At 41.5% G+C, this 22,739-nt stretch overlaps 1 long non-coding RNA gene across 4 annotated transcripts; it reads left to right on the top strand.

Annotated features, from left to right (window-relative positions):
* Positions 1-306: 306 nt before the first annotated feature.
* On the top strand, positions 307-17,687 carry LOC104604109 (uncharacterized). 4 transcript variants are annotated; one of them, XR_016083040.1, is made up of 3 exons: positions 307-574; positions 11,765-11,890; positions 12,906-15,016. It is a non-coding gene; the product is annotated as an uncharacterized LOC104604109 (long non-coding RNA). The 4 variants fall into 4 exon arrangements; XR_016083038.1 differs by lacking the exon at positions 12,906-15,016 and adding an exon at positions 17,192-17,687 and having other exon boundaries at positions 313-574; XR_736328.3 differs by having other exon boundaries at positions 315-574; positions 11,768-11,890; positions 12,906-15,015.
* The last annotated feature ends 5,052 nt before the right edge of the window (positions 17,688-22,739 follow it).

The following is a 22,739-nucleotide window of genomic DNA, read 5'->3' on the forward strand; positions in this document are numbered from 1 at the left end:
AAAATTAATTTGAAGTAGTTTAGGGTAAATCCGTTCATTAATTTAAGCCAGGAACTTCTATATAGATGATTAGATGAAATCATGAATGTGGTTAGGGAATTATGATGGAAAACCAAATGAATGGCATTGCAAGTATTTTCACAACACAGTTGAGGATAAACAAGATTTATTTTCATAAAATAAGTATAAACAAGATTTATTTTCACAAATAAGTATAAAAAGGTTTATTTTCACAAAACGTGAAGAGTAGATCCACAAGCAGACAACAACCCTGTTTGGCAAGTCTTTTTGAATGATCTTCTAAGTCCGGTAGACCAAAAATGGTATTTTTCCCGTTTGGCTACTAAAAGCCTGTTAGACCAAAAGATAGGACCTCAAAAAAGACTCTAAAAGCCAAAGTGGTCTAGATTTGAAAAGCTCCAACTGAAACTTATGGTCTATTCGGGCTTCTCAGCTTCCAATACATTTGACAAAAATTGGAAAAGTGGTCAATCGAAACTCCCTTTGTTCTCCATTTTGATCGACAAGAGAAACTCTGCCTCCAGCAACTAGCGACTGAGAAGCACCGATGCAGGTACTAAACGAACTTCTCTTCTTCTTTTTCCTCCTCCTCCTCTTCTTTGGACTTCTCTTTGTACATGGATGGCGTAATTGCTAATTCCGAGAAAATTGCTGTGTCATGTTCGTTTTCTAGTTTCTAGCTGGAATAGTTGCGTATCTACTAGTTATATATTTGGGTCTTTTCCTTTTTCAATTCGATTGATATATTCGCGTGTTTGGTTTGTGTTGGATTGGATTACAAGATTGCTGATGTCTTTTAAGTGTGTCTTGGTTTGCTTCTTGCTGTAATTCACGCATTTCGGGTTTTGTTAGGGTAACTAAATTCTACGTTTTTATTTATGTTGTCTCGTTCTTATTCTGTTTTTGCCATTTAATATCTTTTTGGGGAATAAGAAAATTGTTACTTCATTTATGGAGAAAGAATGATTGACTTCTGATTCCTTTAGCTTTTGTTTTGTTTTGGTTATGTTGTGTCATGTTATGTTATTTGTTGGTCATCAATGGATTAGTGAGAGAAGTCCAACTATGCAAATTTGGCACTTCTCCCATGCAAACTTGGTTTATTAAAGCAGGATATTTCAAATGGTATCACTATGCCAGCGATCGATTAAATGCTTATCTTTGGGGAGAAAAGTACCTTCTACAGCAATTTTTAGACTTTGTATGTGTGAGCTTGAGAGCTGTACTCGAAGTAGAGGAGAGGAGAAGAACACCACTGATATGCTGTGAATGTCGAACTGTACTAGCCAGTCGACCATGCTATTATTTATATTTGAATGTAGTACAATGATACAAGTAATTACTGGAATGCCCCTGATTAGTGATGGGACACCCGGTTAACTTAAAACATTAAACAGGCTTAGGCCCATTAACACAAGCCTAGTTACAGGATAACTTAAACTTAAGTATGGGCTAATAAGAACTCTTATCAATTGAACACTCATACAAAGAGACTTCATTCTAACATTCTAACACTCCCCCTCAAGCTAAGCATGGATATCAATCATGTTTAGCTTGCCAAGTATGTCCCTGAACTTTGATGTTGCCAGCCCTTTAGTCAATACATCTGCAATTTGCATCTCTGATGGAGTATAAGGCACATAGAGCTCTCCCGAGACAATTCTCTCTCTGACAAAGTGTCGATCAATTTCAATATGTTTTGTCTTGTTATGCTTTACGGGATTGTTGGCAATGTTGATAGCAACTTTATTATCACAATATAGCTTGAGAGGACCCTCAGCCTTAGTACCAAGCTCATTAAGAAGAGTTCTGAGCCATAAGAGTTCAGCAACCCCGTGTGCCATAGCTCGGTATTCTGCTTCTACACTTGATCTAGCCACAACATTCTGCTTCTTACTGCGCCATGTGACCAGGTTTCCTCCCAAGAATGTACAGTAACCTGAGGTTGATTTTCTGTCTCCAACAGATCCAACACAATTTGCGTCAGTGTAGGCTTCAATTTCAAGTCTGTTGTTTTTCCTGAATAGAATTCCTTTCCCTGGGCAAGTCTTCAAGTACCTAAGAATTCTTTCCACTGCTCTCATATGAGGGATCTTTGGTGAGTGCATGAATTGACTGACAACATGCACTGCATAGGCAATGTCTGGCCGAGTAAGGGATAAGTATATCAGCTTTTCTACCAATTTTTGGTACCTCTCTTTATCACAGTATTCCTCACCCATTGATTCTTGTAGTCCATGGTTCGGTTCTATTGGAGTGTCTGCTGGCCTGCACCCCATCATGCTTGTTTCCTCTAGGAGATCTATCACATATTTCCGTTGACATATGTAGATTCCTTCTCTTGATCTAGCAACTTCAATCCCAAGAAAATATTTCAGATTTCCCAGGTCTTTGATCTCAAATTCTGAAGCTAAGAACTCCTTCAGCCTCTTCATCTCTTCCACGTCATTTCCGGTAATCACCATATCATCCACATAAACTATGAGTGCCGTAAGTTTGTCATCCTGTCTCCTTGTAAACATTGTATGATCTGCACTGCTCTGAGTGTACCCCACTTTCTTCATGGCCATACAAAGTCTCTCGAACCATGCCCGGGGAGACTGCTTCAAACCATATAATGCTTTCCTTAGTTTACACACCTTCTTTCCAACATCATAGCCTGGTGGGGGTTCCATGAATACCTCTTCATGAAGATCACCATTTAGGAAGGCATTCTTCACATCCAGCTAATGGAGTTCCCAAGAGAAATTTGCTGCTAATGACAGTAGAACTCGGATTGTGTTGAGCTTTGCTACTGGGGCAAAGGTTTCTTTGTAGTCAATTCCTTCATTTTGTGTAAATCCCTTTGCCACAAGTCTGGCCTTGTACCTCTCGATTGACCCATCTTCCCTGTGCTTTACTGTGAATACCCACTTGCACCCAACAGTGCCTTTCCCCTCTGGCAGGTCCACCAATTCCCACGTTCTTGCTTTCATTAGGGCTTTCATCTCTTCATTCATGGCTTCTTTCCACCTTGGATCAAATGCCGCCTCTGAGTACCTGGAAGGGACACATACAGAGGAAAGAGCAGACACAAAGGAGTGATAGGCAGGAGATAAGTGTGAATAAGAAACAAAATCAGCTATGGGATGCTGGGTGGTACAAGAACGAATAGGCTTACGGAGAGCAATAGGAAGATCCAAATCTGAAGTGAGTGAGTCAGAATTACCTTGGATTGTAGAGACAGATTGATCTGAGTTCATCTGGTTGCAATCATGAGGTTGAGGGCCCCTTCTTCCTTCTGTTGTATGTAAGTATCTCTTTCTCTTGCCTACTGGAACCCTCAGGAGCATTTGCTGTATCAGGAGAAGTAATTGGCACAGTGGGAGCCTCACTAGGTTGACCCGAAATGTCACAGCTAGGAGTAGTGGAAGGTGATGAAAGGGGAACAAAAAAGAAGGGAGAATGAGAATCCTCTTCCAACCCACTAGTCTCCCCCTGAAGAGGATTCTGAGAAGACTGGAAATAGGGTTGAGACTCAAAAAAGACTACATCTCTGGTGACATGCTTTTTCTTGGAGATAGGATCATAACACTTGTACCCCTTTTGTGTAGGAGAGTACCCCAAAAATATTCCCTTTGTAGCCTTGGGATCCAGTTTGGTTTTCGTTGGATCTTTCACATGAATGAAGCATGTACAACCAAAAACCCGTGGGGGAAGAGAAAATTCTGGAAGAGTGGGACATAGAACAGAGAAAGGAGTCTTTATACCCAATACCTTAGATGGCATCTGATTTATCAGGTATGATGCAGTGAGTATAGCTTGAGACCAATATTGCTTGGGCACTTTGTGCTGGAATAGTAGGGCTCGAGCCGTCTCCAATAGGTGCCTGTTCTTACGCTCAACAGCCCCATTTTGCTGAGGGGTGTTAGCACAGGATGATTGGTGTAACATGCCTGCATCTTCCATGAATGAGTTCAGGGATCTTTCAAAGTATTCAGCCGCATTGTCTGACCGGAATTGCTTAATCTTCTTATCAAATTGTGTTTCAATCATCTTGCAAAAAACCATAGTTACTCGTGGTACTTCATCACGTTCTTTTAACAGATAAATCCAAATGCACCGAGAATAATGGTCAATAAAACTGATAAAGTAACGGAAGCCATCAATGGAAACAATGGGTGAAGGTCCCTAAACATCAGAATGAACCAAATCAAAAGGAGTTCGAATTTCATTACTAGAAATTGGATTCACTGTTCTACATTGTTTTGACATTTGACACACATCACAAATTAAACTTTGACTTGGAATTCCCTTAATCAATTCGGGAAACAACATTGCTAAAGAAGAGAAAGACACATGACCTAGCCTAGCATGCCACAGGTGCAGCCTAGCTATTGACTCCACACTTTCCGGACTAGTAGTAGCAGAAGCTTGTAGGGCTGAGCCGATGTCTGCATCAAAATAGTAGAGGCCCCCATACTCATGACCACTCCCAATCGTTCTCCTCGTCAATCTGTCCTGGAAGACACAATGAGAAGGAAAAAAAGTTATACTGCAGTTCAAATTTTTTGTAAGCTTTGAAACAAACAAAAGATTTGAGGTAAGACTAGGAACATGTAGGACTGATTTAAGAGAGAGATCTTTGCTTAGGTCATCCACTCCCTTTCCAGAGATGGTGGAGAGAGACCCATCAGACACTCTCATCTTATCCTGGCCAGACAACAAATGATATGAAGAGAATAAGGAGGACATATGTGTCATATGGTCAATGGCTCCGGAATCAATCACCCAAGAGGTGGAATTAATGGAACTAGTTGCACTAAATGCAGAGACTGTACCTGATTTGGCAAGAGAGGTGGAAGCTAAAGAACTGTTCTTCAGACGGGCTAATGCCCGGTTGAGAACCTCTACCTCACTAGCTGTGAAGCCCAAAGTACTTGGTCTAGAGGAGTCGACAGCCTGCCCTGCGGAGGAAGAGGACACAGTCGGAGTACTCTGTGAGTTGTCACTACTGTTGTTGGTGGCAACATTCCCACTTGCTGTGTGACCCTTATGTTGCCTTTTGTCATTTCTCAAAGCAGCTGGCTTTAGATGAGGATACAAGACCCAACATTTTTCCTTTGTGTGTTTCTCACCACCACAATGGGTACACTTGAGAGACTTCTTGTCTGGATATCTATTTCCCGTAGTGGAGACTAGGGCTGAATGTTCTCCAGATAGCCCAATTGACTGTGTCTGGGAGTCAACTTACATCTCTCTTCTCCTGACTTCTTCATTCCTCACCAGGTAATAGACATGGTGAAGCTCCGGTAATTCATCTCTCCCTAGAATTTGTGACCTTATACCCTCATATACTGGGTCTAGGCCAGCCAGAAACTTGAAGGCTCTGCTCTCTTCAATTTGCTTATCATGTCTCTCCTTGTCCCTGGCATTTTCCCAATCCAATATCAAGTGATGATCAAGCTCTTCCCAAAGGCCTTCCAGGGTTGCAAAATATGTTGCCACGGACATGTCTCCTTGCCTTAGAGCTGCAATATCTTGGTTCAATCTGTAGATTCTAGCATTGTTCTTTTTCTGGCCGTAGGTCTTGGATACTTTCTCCCAAATCTTCGCAGTTGTGGGGAAATGATGAACAGTTCTAGCCACCCGAGGAGTCATGGAGGCCAGCAACCAAGACATGACTGTGGCATTCTCTTTGCGCCACACGACATGCTCAGGACTGCCAACTTCAGGTTCTTTCTTGTCTCCATCCAGATAGCCGGTGAGGTCACGAGAAGTAATGAACAGCCTTGCTGAGACGGACCACTCTCTGAAGTTATATTCATCCAGCAACACGTTTGTAATCTGTGAACTGTGCAGATTAGGGTTTTCCAGGTTAGAGAACCTTGCGGCAGGTCTGTTATCTCTGGAGGAAACTTCTCCGGATAGTGAGGACATGCTGACTTCAGTCTTAGAGTAGTTCGGGTACAGTGCTGGACAATCTGGAGCAGGCAGCTCCCTAGGTAATCTTCACTTGAGCTGAAGCAGTTCAGGTACAGCAGTGGAGAGAGGTTCCAGACTTATAACCAACCTGAACTTGGAGCTGTTTGCCACTGTGCTATGCTGGTTTTGCTGGGGCTTCGAAGCTGCAGTTGTGGAGAAGCTCTTCCCCTTTTGGCTAGGGCTAGGACTGCTGAAATCAGTCATCAACTAGGTCTGTCCTATACAGACCTCTCTTAGTAGCCAAATAGCTATTATTTGCTGAAAAAAGAACTTAGTAGGACATCCACTTCTGGGCCTTACCTCCCTTGAGCCCTACAACCAAGGGAAACCCTATGTTCGAATCTGCTTTGTTCTCTTACAGCCCTAGTTTTTTCCGCAACCCAGAAAAAAGGAAGGAAGAAGATGGAAAGAACAGCAAGAGAAGAGAGAGTAGAAGCTAGTGTGCCTGCTGAAACCAAAGAGAAGCTAGTGCTCTGATACCATGTGAGCTTGAGAGCTGTACTCGAAGTAGAGGAGAGGAGAAGAACACCACTGATATGCTGTAAATGTCGAACTGTACTAGCCAGTCGACCATGCTATTATTTATATTTGAATGTAGTACAATGATACAAGTAATTACTGGAATGCCCCTGATTAGTGATGGGACACCCAGTTAACTTAAAACATTAAACAGGCTTAGGCCCATTAACATAGGCCCAGTTACAGGATAACTTAAACTTAAGTATGGGCTAATAAGAACTCTTATCAGCCGAACACTCATACAAAGAGACTTCATTCTAACATTCTAATAGTATGATCAATTAAACACAACCAACTGTTTAATTATTAACATGTATTCTCAGTTGTATGCACTATGAACTGAATAACTGAAAATTTCATTGCTGCAACAAAACAAAGTATTAGGAACCTGCCTAACTCAGGGCTCTTCGAGGGACCAACCTCCTGAATTCTTGGAAAAAGAGAGAGAGAGAGTTTAATGCTGAAAGAATCAATGTCTTATTCCTTTTCTGCTCTACTACTTGTACAGTTTTACAATCTTGATTGTCTTTCTGTTACAGTTGTTGCAAGTGGATGGTTAGTTGTGCTGACGTGGCCTCCTCTTGTAAAACTGATTAACTGCTTTTTGTTGGTCTGTTCCAGCAGTCTTAACAATCCCCCCTTCCTTCAGAGTGACCTTGCCCTCAAGGTCTAATGTAGGAAAATTTAATTGAAGATCTAAGTAGGATTCCCAGATTGCATCCTCTTCCGGGAGGTTAGACCACACAACCAATGCCTCTGGTATGACTCTGCCACCCCGGCGCACCCATCTGTAATCAATGATGCGGGCTGGCTCAGTCTGCACTTGTCCTTCTTCTGAAAATGTGGGAAGGGTCACACTTGTAATGACTCCTGACTTCGGCCCCTTCTTCAGTAAGGAGATATGGAATACAGGGTGCAGTTTTGATGTTGCCGGAAGGTCCAGTTTGTAGGCCATTGATCCTATTCTCTCCAGGATTTTAAATGGGCCAAAATAGCGAGGGCTAAGTTTGTTCCACTGTCGGCTTGCAACTGAAATCTGTCTGAAAGGTTGTAATTTGAGAAACACCCAATCACCTACTTCATATTGGACATTCTTGTGGTGTTTATCATAGGTGTGCTTCATCCATTGTTGTGCCTGTAAGAGATGATGTCTTAGTTCCCTTAGCACCTCATCTCATTGCGTTAGCTGTTCTTCAATGGCTGCTACTGTGGTGGTTCCTTTTTCGTAAGGAAGTAGAGGGGGAGGGTCCCGACCATATAAAGCTCTGAAGGGTGTCATCCCCACGGCGCTATGGAAAGTGGTGTTGTACCACCATTCGGCCCAGTGGATCCACTTCACCCATTGTCTTGGTCGATCTCCCGCGAAGCATCTCAGATATGTTTCGAGACTCTTGTTAACCGCCTCTGTCTGTCCATCAGATTGGGGGTGGTAGCTAGTTGACTTAACAGTTTAACCCCGTGTAGGCGGAAAAGCTCAGCCCAGAAATGGCTCATAAAGATAGGGTCCCTGTCTGATACAATTGAGCTGGGAAGCCCGTGTAGGCGCACAATTTCCCGGAGGAACAATTCAGCAACTGTGGCTGCTGTAAATGGGTGTGATAGAGGTAGGAAATGACTGTATTTCGTCAGCCTGTCCACCACCACAAGGATAACTATTTTGCCGGCAGAAATGGGCAATCCCGTGATGAAATCCATTGATATATCATCCCATACTTGGGTTGGTATCAAGAGGCCTGCTGGTGTTGTAGTGGCCGACTTGTTTTGTTGGCATACTGCACACCCGACTATGAAGTTTTGGATAGATGTACGCATGGCTTTCCAATGGAATTGTGTAGCGATGCGCTTTTGTATTCGTAGGATGCCGAAGTGGCCACCTGTGGGTGAGGCGTGGAATAATTCCAAGAGCTTCCTGAGATGAGCAGAAGCTGCTGGAATTTCCAGGCGTCCTTTGAAGAAGAGTAGATCATTCTTAATGGTGTACCCGGGGTGTAGTGAGGGATTTGCCAATACTTGGGCCTTCAACTTCTGTAACTCCTTATGGGATTGGGCTTCTTTTCGCAGTAGATCCAGGAGTGGAGAAGTTGGGGAATATACTAGCAACTGAAATGATTGTGGGTGCCGTGAGAGGGCGTCCGCCACCCGGTTAGCAGCCCCTGCTTTGTATTCAATTCTGTAGTCGTACCCCAGTAGCTTGGATATCCAGCGTTGTTGTTCCGGGGATAGAACTGATTGATCCAATAAGAACTTTAGACTTTGATGGTCGGTCTGAATTGTGAACCGTCTACCGATCAAGTAGGATCGCCAACGTTGGACTGCTAAGACTATTGCTATTAATTCTCGCTCATAAACTGATTTGGCCCACTTTTGTGATGTTAAGGCTTTGCTGAAAAAGGCTAGTGGTTGCCCCTCTTGCATGAGAACAGCCCCAACGCCTTGACCGGAGGCATCACACTCAATGATGAAGTCTTTTGTGAAATCGGGCAGTGCTAATGTTGGAGGGCTCGCAACTGCCTGTCTCAATTGCTCAAAAGCTTGTTGGGCCTAGGTTGACCAATTAAAAGTGTCTTGTTTCAGCAATTGGGTCAATGGGGTAGCTATTAGGCCGTAGTTTTTGATGAAGCGGCGGTAGTACCCAGACAGGCCCAAGAAGGCCTTCAATTCTTTCACACATTTGGGTTGCGGCCAGCCCATTATACTAGAGATTTTATCTGGGTCAGCCGCTACAGTCCCCTTCTCTACAACATGTCCCAAGTAGTGAACTTGGTTTTGTCCAAAGGAGCACTTGGACTCTTTAGCGAACAGCTGGTGGGCCTCAAGTGTTGCAAGGGTGACCTGTAGATGATTCAGATGTTCCTCTCAATTGGGGCTATAGACCAATATGTCGTCAAAGAAAACAAGGATGAACTTACGTAAATATGGCCGGAATATGTCATTCATTAATGCTTGAAATGTTGCTGGAGCATTGGTCAGCCCAAATGGCATGACCAGGAATTCATAGTGGCCATCATGTGTCCTGAAAGCCGTTTTGTGAACATCCTCCCTATGTACCCTTATCTGATGATACCCAGCTCGTAAATCCAGTTTTGAGAATATGGTGGCTTGACTGAGTTCATCAAGCAGTTCATCAATGATTGGTATCAGGAATTGGTCTTTAATGGTGATGCTGTTAAGGGCTCTGTAATCAATACAAAACCGCCACGTCCCATCCCTTTTCTTGACTAATAGTACTGGTGAAGAGAATGGGTTGTGACTGGGCTGTATTATCCCTTGCTGAAGCATATCTTGAACTTGCTTCTCAATTTCAGATTTTTGAAAGTAAGGGTATCGGTAGGGTCTTACATTGGTCGGGGCTGATCCCGACATGAGGGGGATGCGGTGGTCATGCTCCCGGCGTGGTGGCAGTCCTTGGGGTTCTTTGAACACGTTGCCATAGTGCTGAAGGAGTTGTTGTAGGCGGCTTTGGAAGTCTCTTGGCCCATTTGGGCTGCTGTTAGCTAAAGATGGACTGGTCCAATTTGAGTCCATGTGTATGAATATGGGCTGATCTGGATCTCCTCTTTGCTTTGTTAGTGTTGCAAGACTGATGGGCCTTGGACCCTTGCATGTTTGCCCTTGTAGATGGACTGTAGAGTTCCCTAATGTGAAGTCCATGGTGAGACGGGCCCAGTCACAGACCACAGGTCCTAGCTGTCTTAACCATTGAATGCCCAGCACCACGTCTGTTCCACTGAGATGGAGAGGATATAGGTCCACCGCAAACTGATGACCCTGAACCTTTAGTGGTAGGCCCATGCAAATGCTATTGCAGGATAGGCTATTACCGTTGGCCACATGAACCGTAAAGGCTGTTGTTGGTTGAATCGGAAGTCCCATTTTATCCACCAAGACTTGAGTTATGAAGTTAAGGGAGCTGCCACTGTCTATGAGGATTGACACTTGGCGTCCTAGGATTAGCCCTGCAACTCTCATTGTTTGAGGGGACGCAAGTCCTATAAGGGCTTGTAGAGATATTCCAGGCGTGCCATTGGACTATATTTCCCACTCTGGGTTAGATTCTCCGCACCCGGTGATGTCGTCTTCCTCTTCGGCATCTGTTTGGAGTTGAAATGCTTGTTGTTTCTTGCAGCGATGGTTTGGCCCAAATTTCTCTTCGCAGTTGTAACAGAGACCTTTGTCTCTACGGGCTTGCATCTCTGCCCAGGTCAGCCGTTTGAAAGGAACAAGTGGGCCTGGGCCCAATACTCCTTCCTCCTTTTCTGGTGTTGTCGTCCTTTCTTGCTGCTGGACCCCATGGTCATTGCACCTTTCATGCTCGACTGAACTTGTCCTCATACAATCTTGCTAGTGTTGCCGCATTGATGACCGAAGTGGGCTGCATCGCTTTCACTTCCAGTCGCAGTTCTTCTTTTAGGCCGCCGACGAAGCTTCCCACCAACGCCTTCTCCGTCCACCCTTGGACTCTCACGGCCAACCTTTCGAACTCCATCTGGTATTCCTTTACTGGTCCCACCTGCCGCAGCTTTGCAAAATTTTCATCAAGATCTTCGAACCCAGACGACCCAAAACGGACAGTCATGGCGTTCGTGAAGTCTGCCCAGGTTTACTGAGGGTGCCCCCTTCGGTACCACTGAAACCAGAGGATAGCTTCCCCTTCAAGATGCGCAGAAGCCAGAGCTACCCTATCTTGCCCCGATGTTTCATGGTAATCGAAATACCTTTCGGGTCTGAGAATCCAGGGAGTTGGGTCACCGCCTGAGAAGATGGGGAAGTTGGTTTTGGCTATTCTCGTTGCCGCCCCTGTTCTGCGGTTGTTTTCATTGCTGCGCTCTTCTTGGCTTCCTCTGTCAATGTTCATTGCCCCCTGCTCCAGTCGAAGGAGGAGAGCAGTGAAACCTTCATTCATTTCTTTGAGATCTGAAGACATTCGATGGATCTCTACCTCCATCTGATCCACTCGGGTGTCTACTGACGTGTTTCTTGTGTTGGTCATGCTGGCTCTGATACCAAATTGTTAGGAACCTGCCTAACTCAGGGCTCTTCGAGGGGCCAACCTCCTGAATTCTTGGAAAAAAAGAGAGAGAGAGAGAGAGATTTTAATGCTGAAAGAATCAATGTCTTATTCCTTTTCTGCTCTACTACTTATACAGTTTTACAATCTTGATTGTCTTTCTGTTACAATTGTTGCTAGTGGATGGTTAGTTGTGCTGACATGGCCTCCTCTTGTAAAACTGATTAACTGCTTTCTGTTGGTCTGTTCCAGCAGTCTTAACACAAAGCATGGGTTGGTGGAGCCAGACTTAAATGATGACAACTCCATGTGGCAGAGGTTCATTGAGAGTGAAGTAGATGCTCTAAGTGGAAGTTTGGCCACAGGCGGCAATACTAGGTAACTGAAATTATGAGTTTGGCTCTGGCCAAGGGAAAATATATATACCTCTAGTACTATTTCTTGATCTGTGCATTTGTATTTAGGTTATTGCCACCTACCAATAGTGAATTGTACCGAACCTGTAGCAAATGTCATGTTGGTGAAGTTTTTAATTGCTGTTATACTGTAAGTTAATGAGGTCTGAAAAAAAGTGTTTTTGTCACTTAATTAAGATTCTACAACATAAAACAGCCAGTAACTAATCTCGAGTTACAAAGTTTAAAATATTTGTCCATTTGATTTGAAACCATTTCAAATGTAGATTGTATGGACTATGGTGTAAGTTTTTTTTTTTTTTTTTTTTTTCTCCTTTTCTAATATTGAATGATTAACTTTATAGTTTATGCAAGTTACTTTCTTATTCACATTAACTTTCTTTGAGTTATATTGAATTTTATTTTTTACTTATTCTCTTTGCCCAACATGCAAATTAAGCATTTGATTTAATGCTGAATGACACATTTGAGGAAATAAAAGTATAAGAGAGGACAATACTTTTAAGCCTTCTTCACAACATACTTAAGAAATTAGTGACAATTCTATAGTATAGAAATATCACTCTCTCTAATGTTATTTGGATATACAAGTAGAGGTTTGACTGGCTAGTCATTTTATATCATTAAATTCAAGAATCAAAGCTTAGAGTTTTTGGGCAATTGGTTATAATTATGATCTCTTTCACCTACCCTTTATGCAAATGTACCAATGGGGAGGAGGGGGTGTTCAACCTTATCCTTGCAAGAAAGTTCTATATATAATCTTTTCATCAACTAATTTCAATATTTCATACATAATTATGTTTAAATTGATTTTCTATGTAATTATGTTCATTGCTGCTCAGCAAATTTGCATTGAACTTTGTTGATACACAATATGGACAGTAACTAGGAACAATATGGACAGCAAATTTGCATTGCTGTAATTATGAGATGGACGGTAACTAGGCACTAATCCTAACTTCTTCAATGGACAGTTGATACGCAATATGGATGGAATGGTTGAGTCAAAGCAAATGAGAAGAGTGGTACATTTTTGGATCATCAATATTTATGGCAAGCCAATCTGCAGTCTTGAGCTGTGTATGTTGAAGCTTTCAGATGAACCCGTGGTGCAGTCTTGAGCTGTGTCTGTACCTGGGGCATGGATGGAATGGTTGAGTCAAACCATATGGGAAGAGTGGAGAAGGTGATTTAGATGGTGCAATGGAGAATTTTGTGGAGTCAGCAAGATGGAGAAGAGCGCTGAAGATTGAAGCCAAAGATTTTCTCTTTGAGGAAATGAGAATCAGAGGAAGACCGACTTGAAGATCAGAGAGAAGAAGATGGTTATGGTGTTGCTAGTAGGTAAAGAGAGTATTGAATGGTTCGAAAAAGCTTTGTGACAGGAGCTATATCCTGTCAGAAATCTATCTGGAAGGACATGAAGGTGAAGAAGATAGGAGGCATGTAGTAGAGCGTAAGAGGAATACAAAAGGTTTGTTCATAGCACTTCACGAGTTCTTTAGTAATGGAAGAAAACAGGTAGAGTGCTTTCCAGAAGGAAGAAAGGGCTGTGGTTGGAAAGAAGTGTTTGCACTGCTCTTGGACTTGTCGAAGAGATCAAACAAAGAGCAGGTAGGGGCTGTTGAAGAGATAGAAGAAGTCAACCAGAACCATGGTAGTGGTAAGGAGGAGGCACCCTGTCAGGAGTTTGTATCCATGGAACAAAATAATGATAATCACAAGTTGGAGATTAATTTTGGCGCAGAAAATTGGGGGGGGGGGGGGGGGGCGGGGGAGCTCCTGGTTGAAACAAGAATCCCGGTGCAGGAGTGGAAAAGGATTGCAGATGCCCTGTCTTTTAATCTGAAGTTAATGGGTACTTTTATTTTAACTCCATGATAGGAAAGCATTGCTCGATCTTCTAGAAGACAGAGATGGGAACTAAGTTCTTTCATAGGATTGCAAATGGGAGAAGGAAAATTTTCTTTTCTATGTCATTGATCCCAAAAATAAAAAAGATCAGCTGGTAGGGGTTAGTTAGACCAATAGGAACACTGATAAGGGCATTTCATTTTCTTCTACCAAAACTTGTTTGCTTGATTCTATTTTCATTGGCTGCTGTATGACAGGTAAGGATATTGTTAACATATCACCTATTGCTACACTGAAGTCATTGTATCTAGACATACCAAATATGTTCACCATTAGAATAAGCCTCTTTTTTGCGAAACCTTGAGCCTGAGTTCTATTTGACTTTTTAGGAAATGATAACTCAGTTATTTGGGGATTCTATGGGAACTATCTGTTGGGTGATTAAAGAAGCTGAGGGTACCTTCTATTCTCCATTCTATAGCACAATGGAAGGATAGTTCGTTTAGCTGACCCCAAATAGTTGTAAGGCTGACTTGAGTTCAGCTAGGGTTAACTTTATCCATTCTGACTAAGCTAAAGTGGCTTAACTTGTGATTCTTAAATTTTGAATTAGTTATGTTGTCTCTTATTCTTAGAAAGGTGAAGTTTGCATTGGAAGGTAGATTCAGATTTATGTATTGAGATTGTGATCTGTTGTCCTGTTTCTTGTCCTTTCATTGATTGCAAATTGCCTTGTTACAAGTGTAAAGTTCTTTTAGCAAATACTTTCTTCTAGTCATGGTGACCACTGAACCCAAGCAATGACCTTCTTCTGAGCAAAAACTTTGCTGCTTCGAAATTTATTTGGTCAATCTTCTTTACTAACAAATTGGCATTTCCATTTGGTCACATGGGTGAAATTTTCAGACCTCAGCTTCTTCACATAAATAACATTATAGAAAGGTAGAAAAGTAGAAAAGCAAGCTGAAAGCAGTATCATTTTGGTTGTTTCTTACAACTGACGAAAAATATCACAAAGGAACGAAATCATGACATAATTTAAACATTAAGTAGTATCATTTTATTTTCTTCTTTTTACACAACAAAACCCACGCCCGACTTTAACTAAATTGCAGCCCAAATAACTCAATTTGACCGACTAACTAGTCTTACTACCTTAAATGTATCATTTTTAATGTACAACCACCATAATTGTTCCCTACAAATTTCTTTTATTCTTCCCATCAAGTCATAATGAGTTTGATTTATTGTTGATTCCATTCTGCATCATGCACCCAAAGGAATGATGTAAGCTTGTTGGGGATGATGAAGTTGAACGTGCCATTCAGAACTGAGTATAAGGTACCTATCCATCTGATGGCTAGAAGCTATGGTTGAGGAATCTTTTTTCTTTTATTTTTGGAAACGGTAACTTTCATTAAAATAACAGTTAGATACAAAAGTGTCAACCACTAATAGCATGAGTGTTGACCCCATACAGATCTCAAATCTTACAATACAGCTCTAAACAAGCTTTTCCTGAGAGTCCCCTGCTTTGCCAAGTTATCAGCCACAGAAGCTCTGGTTGAGGAATCTTAAGTGTCACTTCTGTATGAGCTCACGAAGATCTCTATTGAGTTATGATTACCCAGATATCTGTATATGACTAGCTTACCAGTGTTGGATGTGATATCTACCCAATATGACATTAGATACTGCATGAACCCCATTACCCAATACTGGTCCTAGGCTCCTAGCTATATGGGGTCTTGGGACTTGGGAGGGGAACATTCTGCATAGACACTTCTAGATGTACTCTATAGCAGTTACACTTTTAAAATTTATAAAACAGTACACCATGAGACTGAGGATTGAGTCTTTAAAATTTACAGACATGGTGCTGGAAGGGGATTTGAAACAACTGGGATAAAAAATTTCTTCAATCACTCATTCAATTCAGCTCAAGAAAGAGAGAAAAAAGAAAGAAAAAGAGAGCTCGCTTTGATACCAAGAAGAAAAACAGTCCTAAGGAATGAAAGGACTGATTTAAAAGTTGTGAAAAGATGTTAGATATCAGTAGAAAAGTGAAAAGGAGATGAGAGAAGAAGTTGGCGGCAAATAGGGTTTAGAGAGAAGACTGTCAAATGTTTTCTCTTCCCTAATCCTTTTCATTAAAACATAATTTACAAGTTTTGATATTTACAAAGAGGCCCTTAATTGGGCGATTAACTTAATTAAGCATAACATAAAAAAGGCCCATTAGTTAGAAGGCCCATTAACAACATAAACAAATAAAAGCATCCTATGGGCCATTCGGTCCATTCTCTCTACAACACACGTACTGTTCTTTTCAAATAATATAATGAAATCATTTGATTATTTCTGATAGAAAATAAATTAATTTTAGCAAGACTAACGTCTTGAGAATGACAGCTTAAAAACTTGATATAAAAGCATAATATAAGCATATTATACAGGACAACCATACCCTTACCTGTCAATGGTTTTGGGAAAATGGGTGTAGATCCCCATTTCCTATATTTGTGTCAGTATTGGTTATCAGTATGTGAACATCATAGCTACTGAGAGAACTTTGAAACTTATTAATAGCGGAGGATGATTAGAGTATGTTGTATATAGGATTCAAAGGATTCGTGGTATAATATTTGTAATAGAGACATATTACTATATTGGAACTGTTCATACTCCATTCAAACTTAAAACTTTGTTTGCTGCATTACTCATGCCCTTTTGTGTTAACAACTGGTGGATCCTTTGGGTTCAGTCATTCCTACTGATTAGTTCATCAGGTAGTCAGCCTTTGGGTTCAAATGACTACTGATTAGTTCATCAGGTAGTCAGTCATTCCTACTGATTAATTCAGACTATTTGTTTGGATTTATATATAAATAAATAAGTAAAACGTACATATTTTCATTTGAACCATTCTTTTTTTTCTAAGAAAAACGCTGCTCTGTTTTATTTGATCCTCTTGACTAAATCCACTTGAAGGCTCTAAACATTTAATGGGAAATTTTTAAGAGAAATCAATCATTCACCCATTAAGTCTCTAAGCTCGGAGGCTTTTCAGCACTAAATCCAGATGAAGTTGAAGGCTCTTAATATATAATTAGGAATACAGTAATCAAGCTAATATGTTATTCCGCCATTAATTAATAAGTGGCTCATCTGCAATAAGTTATTCAGTTCAGCTACTTGCTCCTTTAACATACGCAAAGGTAGACGCAACACTCCGGCATCACAGAATACTTGCAAATCCCAACTAGACTTTTCTTTGTTATTTCTTTGGAACCACCATTTTCATATCTGTTAGATATATTATTTTTTTTTTCAATCTAATTGTCTTGTATAGCAGTCTGCATCTGATAGATGGGAAGAGATCAGTTTCTATCTTCTTTATTTGCAGGTTGCAGCTTGATCACTACTGTAATCAAGGTTCAAAATATTCATACAGGGAAGTATCGATGGTTTTTTTTTAGTTTTTTTTTTTAATCCAGTTCAGAGGAACCGGTTTAAGGTCCGTCCACTCTCTGAACCGGTCAAAAACTCCGATACACCCTTTGTAGGGACATATCGAGAAGCTCCGGATATGATGTGTATCAGCCGATACGGGCTGATATTTTGAACCTTGGCTGTAATCCTAATATGAGGGTTGGAAGATATTTCCAGTGCTACCAACACCCGAACTCAATTTTTACCATATTCCTTTTCCAATGCTGCTCAGGTATACACCAGCGCCATTATTTTGTATTCTTTCTATCATGGTTTGTTTTGACAAACCAAGGGAAATGCTAAACCGTATTTAATTCATTTTTCTTGGGGGAATGGATTTCCAAGTCTGGTCATTTGGTCAAGAACCCCAAGGATCTTATATTATAGTTTGGACCCCCAAAAAGACCCTATCTGTTTGGCTATTCATCTTGAATTTGAGAGGAATTTTAATTCAACAATACTAGCCACATGTTTATGATAAGCCTTCTTTTTTTTTTCTCAAAAAGAGAGGCAGCTATCATTCATTGATGTGGCTTAAATGAAGATACATCTTACTGTTTGTAGTAGAGACTATAGATGATGCTACTTTACAAGCTGAGTATGCTAAAATATGGGCAGCTTGGTTGTTTGCTCTATTTACATGTACCAAAAAGAGTCTAGTGAAAGCTTTCAGAAGTTTGGCCATCTGCGGTTGATGTAGCTTTAATTCGATCCAGAGGTTTGGCTTGTGTATGTGTTGCAAAAAAGTCTTGAGCTGCATGGAGTCAGTGTAGACTGCTACTGTAGATACTTTTTGTTCTCTTGCTGCCTCTAAACATGAAATTAACGCTTTTAGCTCCGCATCATAAGGGCAGATTGCCCAGCATGGTTTACCTCTTCATAGGTGGCTTCTTCTCTTGGCGATCGTTGGAGGATGAAAGCTCTTCCTGCACTTCCTGTTACATGGTCATATGAACCATCAATTTGCAAAGTGGCCACTCCGTTAGGAGGAATTTTGAAGGACTGAACTTCTGCATAACTACTCAAGCCTTGTTGCCCCTCTAGTGGTTGATAGGTACTCCATTTCTTTAAAAATTCCTGGGAAGTGTATGTGATGTTTTCAAATAGTTTTTTGTTTCTAGCATTCCATATGAGGACTGTATGGGCAGGTTGATTGGTAATTGCTTCTGGGTTTAGCCCGACTTGAGCTGAGCACCATATGGCTCGGGTGTAGTGGTAGTGGAAAAAGAGATAGTGAAAAGTCTCTATTTCATTTGAGCACAGCACACATGCTAAATCTGACTGAGCTAACCAGTGGTGATTTTTGCCTTTCGTGGGTATTCCTTCCCATAGCATTTTCCATACAAACAGTTGAAATCGATATGGGATTTTCAACTTCCACAGTAGCTTCCAGTCAAAGTCAAAGAATGATGATGAGCACACCTCTGAGGAGAGGAAGTGATATACTGAACTTATCATGAATTTCCCTGATTTCGTTAGCTTCCAAATGGGTGCGTCTCTCTCAATCTCATTATTTGGGGTGATGTTTAGTATGTGAGGGGTTGAGTGCTGGTCCACAAACCGGAGCAGTGCTGTTTGGTTCCAGACTCCATCTGGCCTTAGTAAGTCACTCACCCTCATACATGAGTTATTCTGTGAATTTGGGCTTGGCTTTGGCAGCCCTCCATTTAAGGTGGGGATCCAAGAGTCCTCAAAAGCCAGTATTTCTGAACCATCCTTAATCATCCATAGAATGTTTGGCTTGAGAGTGGACAGAAGTTTCTGGGTGTGCCGCCACCAAGAGAACTATTGTTTTTTAGTTTTCTTGCATTAAACAAATTTGATGTAGGGAAGTATTTCTGTTTAGTCTGTGAACTCCACAAGCTGTTTGGAAAAGCTAGCAACCTCCATATCTACTTGCTAAACAAGGCTTTGTTCATTAGTGCACTTTGCCTGAAGCCAAGACCACCACAAACTTTAGGAAGGCATATCTTGTTCCAAGAGATTGTATGTCTTGATTGGGAATTCCACCAAAAATCCCATACCGATTTGTCTAGTGTTTTGTGGAATTTTTGTGGTAATAATGCTGTTGACATTTGATACTGTAGGATGGATTGTAAGACTGACTTTACAAGTGTGGTTTTGCCTACTTGAGATAGTAAATTTGAGCTCCAGGTTTTGATTTTTGTTATTATTTTCTGTTGGAGCTCCTTTTGTGTGTTGGCTTCTCTATCTTTTAGCAGCAAACGCACTCCCAAGTATTTATTCCCTAGTAATGGTTGCTTCACTTTGAGGACCTAGCTGATTATTTTCCTATGATGTCTTGGCACGTTTGTGCTAAATGTCACTGAGGACTTGCCAGGATTTGATTTCTATCCTGAAATCTTTTCAAATTTCTCTAGGACTTTGGTGAGTTCTCTTATTTGATTAAGGTCAGCTCTACAGAACAGGATGCAGTCATTTGCAAATAGGAGGTGTGTTGTAGGGGTGTTGGCTTTAGTTAGTGGAATACCCTGTATTTTGTTAAGAGTTGTAGCTTTTTGCAGTAGTTGGGAGAGGACCTCCATACCTATTATGAAGAGGTATGGTAAGAGAGGATCTCCTTGTCTTAACCCTCTGTGAAGTTGAAATGATTAAAATGTTTCACCTTCCAATTTTACTAAAAATTTTGGAGTGTACATTGATATATCAGATTGCACCATTTCTCAGGGAATTTCATGGTTCTTAGTACCTCTAAGACGAAATTCCTCCCCATTCTGTCAAATGCTTTCGACATGTGTAGCTTCATAGCTATTGCACCCTCCCTTTTTTCCATGATTTCATCCGTTGTAATATCTCTTTTGTTAACAAAATATTATCTGTGATGTGTCTATTCTTGAGAAACCCTGATTGGTATGGGGAGACGATGTCCTGTAATAGAGGCTGCATTCTCTTGACTATCCACTTTGAGATGATCTTGTAGCTGGCATTGCAAAGATTGATGGGTCTGTAGCAAGAGGATTCAACTGATGAATTGCTTTTTGGAACAAACACTAAGTTGGTATCATTGATTCCTTCTGGTAATTTTCCTGAGTTAAAGAAATTTGTGACCATTTGGTGGATGTCCTTACCCACAATATCCCAGTGATGTTGGTAAAAATGAGCTATGAACCCATCTGGCCCTAGTGATTTATTCGGGTGCATCTACTGGACTATAGTTGCAATCTCATCCATTCTGGAAGGGTGTAAGAGGGATTGTGCCTGCTCCTGTGATATACAGGGTAGAGGAATATTAGAGAGTAAGCTTTGTTTAAAGTCCTCTCGAGCCCCACTGATTGCTTCCATTGAGTGTTTAAATACTTCTGCTATTTGCTGCTTATTTGATATCCACTCTCCATCTGGCTTCTTGATCCAGGCTATACCATTCTTGGTATTTTTGTAGTTTGCCATGTGGTGGAAGAACTTTGTATTCCTATCCCCTTCTTGCAGCCAGAGTTCTCTAGACTTTAACTTCCAGAGTTGTTCTTCCTTCTGTAGCCAGTATTGATATTGTTTCTTTAGGCCTTGCAGTTGCTCTTCTTCTCTGGCCGATAGGAGTTTGGTTTGAAATTCAGCTATTTGGGTAGTTAGGGTTTGAAGGTGTTGCTGTATGTAGCCGAAGGAGGACTTGTTCCAAGCTCTCAGTGCATGTTTGCATGACTGCAGCTGCTTTTGGATTGTGTTGCAGTGATAGGCATTCCAGGCTTCTGTAACAATGGATTTGCAATCTGCGTGGTCTGTCCAGAAAGGTTGGTGGTGAAATTGAGTTTTTCTAGGAGCATTTTCTGGGAAAGTGGATATTTTGATGGGACCATGATCAGAGGAGATTATGGGTAGGTGGAAGAGGGTTGTTTGTGGGTAGATTTGTAGCCAAGAGGGTGTGGCCAGAACCCTGTCTAGTCTCTTTAGAATTTTGTCCGTTTGTCCAAGTGAAGGAAGGGCCCACAAAGTCAAAGTACACTTGTTGGAATGAGTCTATGAAATGTTTCATGGATTTTGATGTTGAGGGGGTCTTCCTTGATAGTTTTTTTTATCATGGGGTAGATAAATATCATTTATGTCTCCCATGAGTATCCAGCGCCTGTCTATGGCACTCATTTTTCTTATTTAGAAGGTCCCAAAGCTCCTTCCTTTTGTGTTTTTTGTGGGTGACCATAGAAAAAAATGATATCCCATTGTTGATGGACAGGGTAATTGCTCACTGTTAGGTGGGTAAAGTTTTGGTGGGTGTTCTGGGTTGTTATCATTAGGTTATCCCTCCATCCACAAAACAGTCCTCCTGATTTGCCTAGGGCTGCTTGGCCATTGTAGTTTTTGTAGTGGAGTTTTTTCCCTAGGTTTGCAATTTTGGATTGAGAGAGATGGGTTTCCTTGAGGAACAAGATGTCTGGTTTTTCTTTACGACAGAATTTGTAGGTTCCTCGCGGATTTTGGGTTGTTTATGCCTCTGATATTCCAAGCTAATATGATCATGGTGGGTGTGATGCAGTTATGTACAAACCAAGTAAGAGAAGTTAGCCATGAGCAAAGTAACTGAATGAAGTGTAATTTATGGCATACCTTTGTAAGACCTTGAGGGACTGTGGGTTGCAAGTGTTGTGCAGCTGCTTTGGTTTGGCCAGCAAGCATAGAGTTCATCCACTGCAGCTCTACCATTTGATTTACCGCATCATTAGTTGGGAGCTCCTAGTTGATGAGGGTGCCAAGTTTCCAGTGAGCATAGAAGTCAATTTCTTGTTGGTTTTCTTGCTCTCTACCAATTTGAGGTTGTGACTTCTCCTTGTCCACTGGTTCTCTGTGAAAATCTTGTATGGGCTCCGGGAAGTAGTGCTGTTTTTCATTGATGGTGACACCGAAAGGACGACCTCTTTTACACTTCATGGTACACAGGTCAAGGACCCCTATACCCCCAGTTTTGGTGATGTAGTATCTCTTGTGTCCATTGTCCAAAAATTGGTTCGAGGACTGTTCATGTGAATCTGCAACCATACACGTTGTGTCTATACTTTTTCGATGCCTCCTGTAAAGGAGTCGCTGGATCTGTAGAACCAAGGGCCCTCCTTGAGAGCCTTCTTTTTGTCTTCCAGACTTTCAAAGATAAACTCCAAATTACCCCCCTCAATTAATCTCACAGTTAATGTGGTTGCCTAGGGAATATTTTTCCCTTTAAAGGAAGTTGGGAGATTCGTAGGGCTTCCTCTACTGGTTGGAAGGAGGGGAACTCATTGTCCAACAATGTTGTTCATGCAAGCATTGGTTGTCCTTCATGCAGGGGGTATATTCTTCATGTAGGACCACTTCTTTGCCCTTCGAGCTTGATGCCACCTGACTTTGCTAACCTTGATAGAGGGTGCTACCTACCAGTGTGTATGAGCTCTCGACTGTTGCGGTAAATAAATGGTAGAGTGTGCCGAAGAACTCTAATGCTTGGCTGACGGATGGAACCTGTGGTAAAAGGGACTGAG

Source organism: Nelumbo nucifera, chromosome 2, assembly GCF_055504915.1.
Source record: "Nelumbo nucifera cultivar China Antique chromosome 2, China Antique-T2T, whole genome shotgun sequence".
In the NCBI taxonomy this organism is placed as follows: domain Eukaryota; kingdom Viridiplantae; phylum Streptophyta; class Magnoliopsida; order Proteales; family Nelumbonaceae; genus Nelumbo; species Nelumbo nucifera.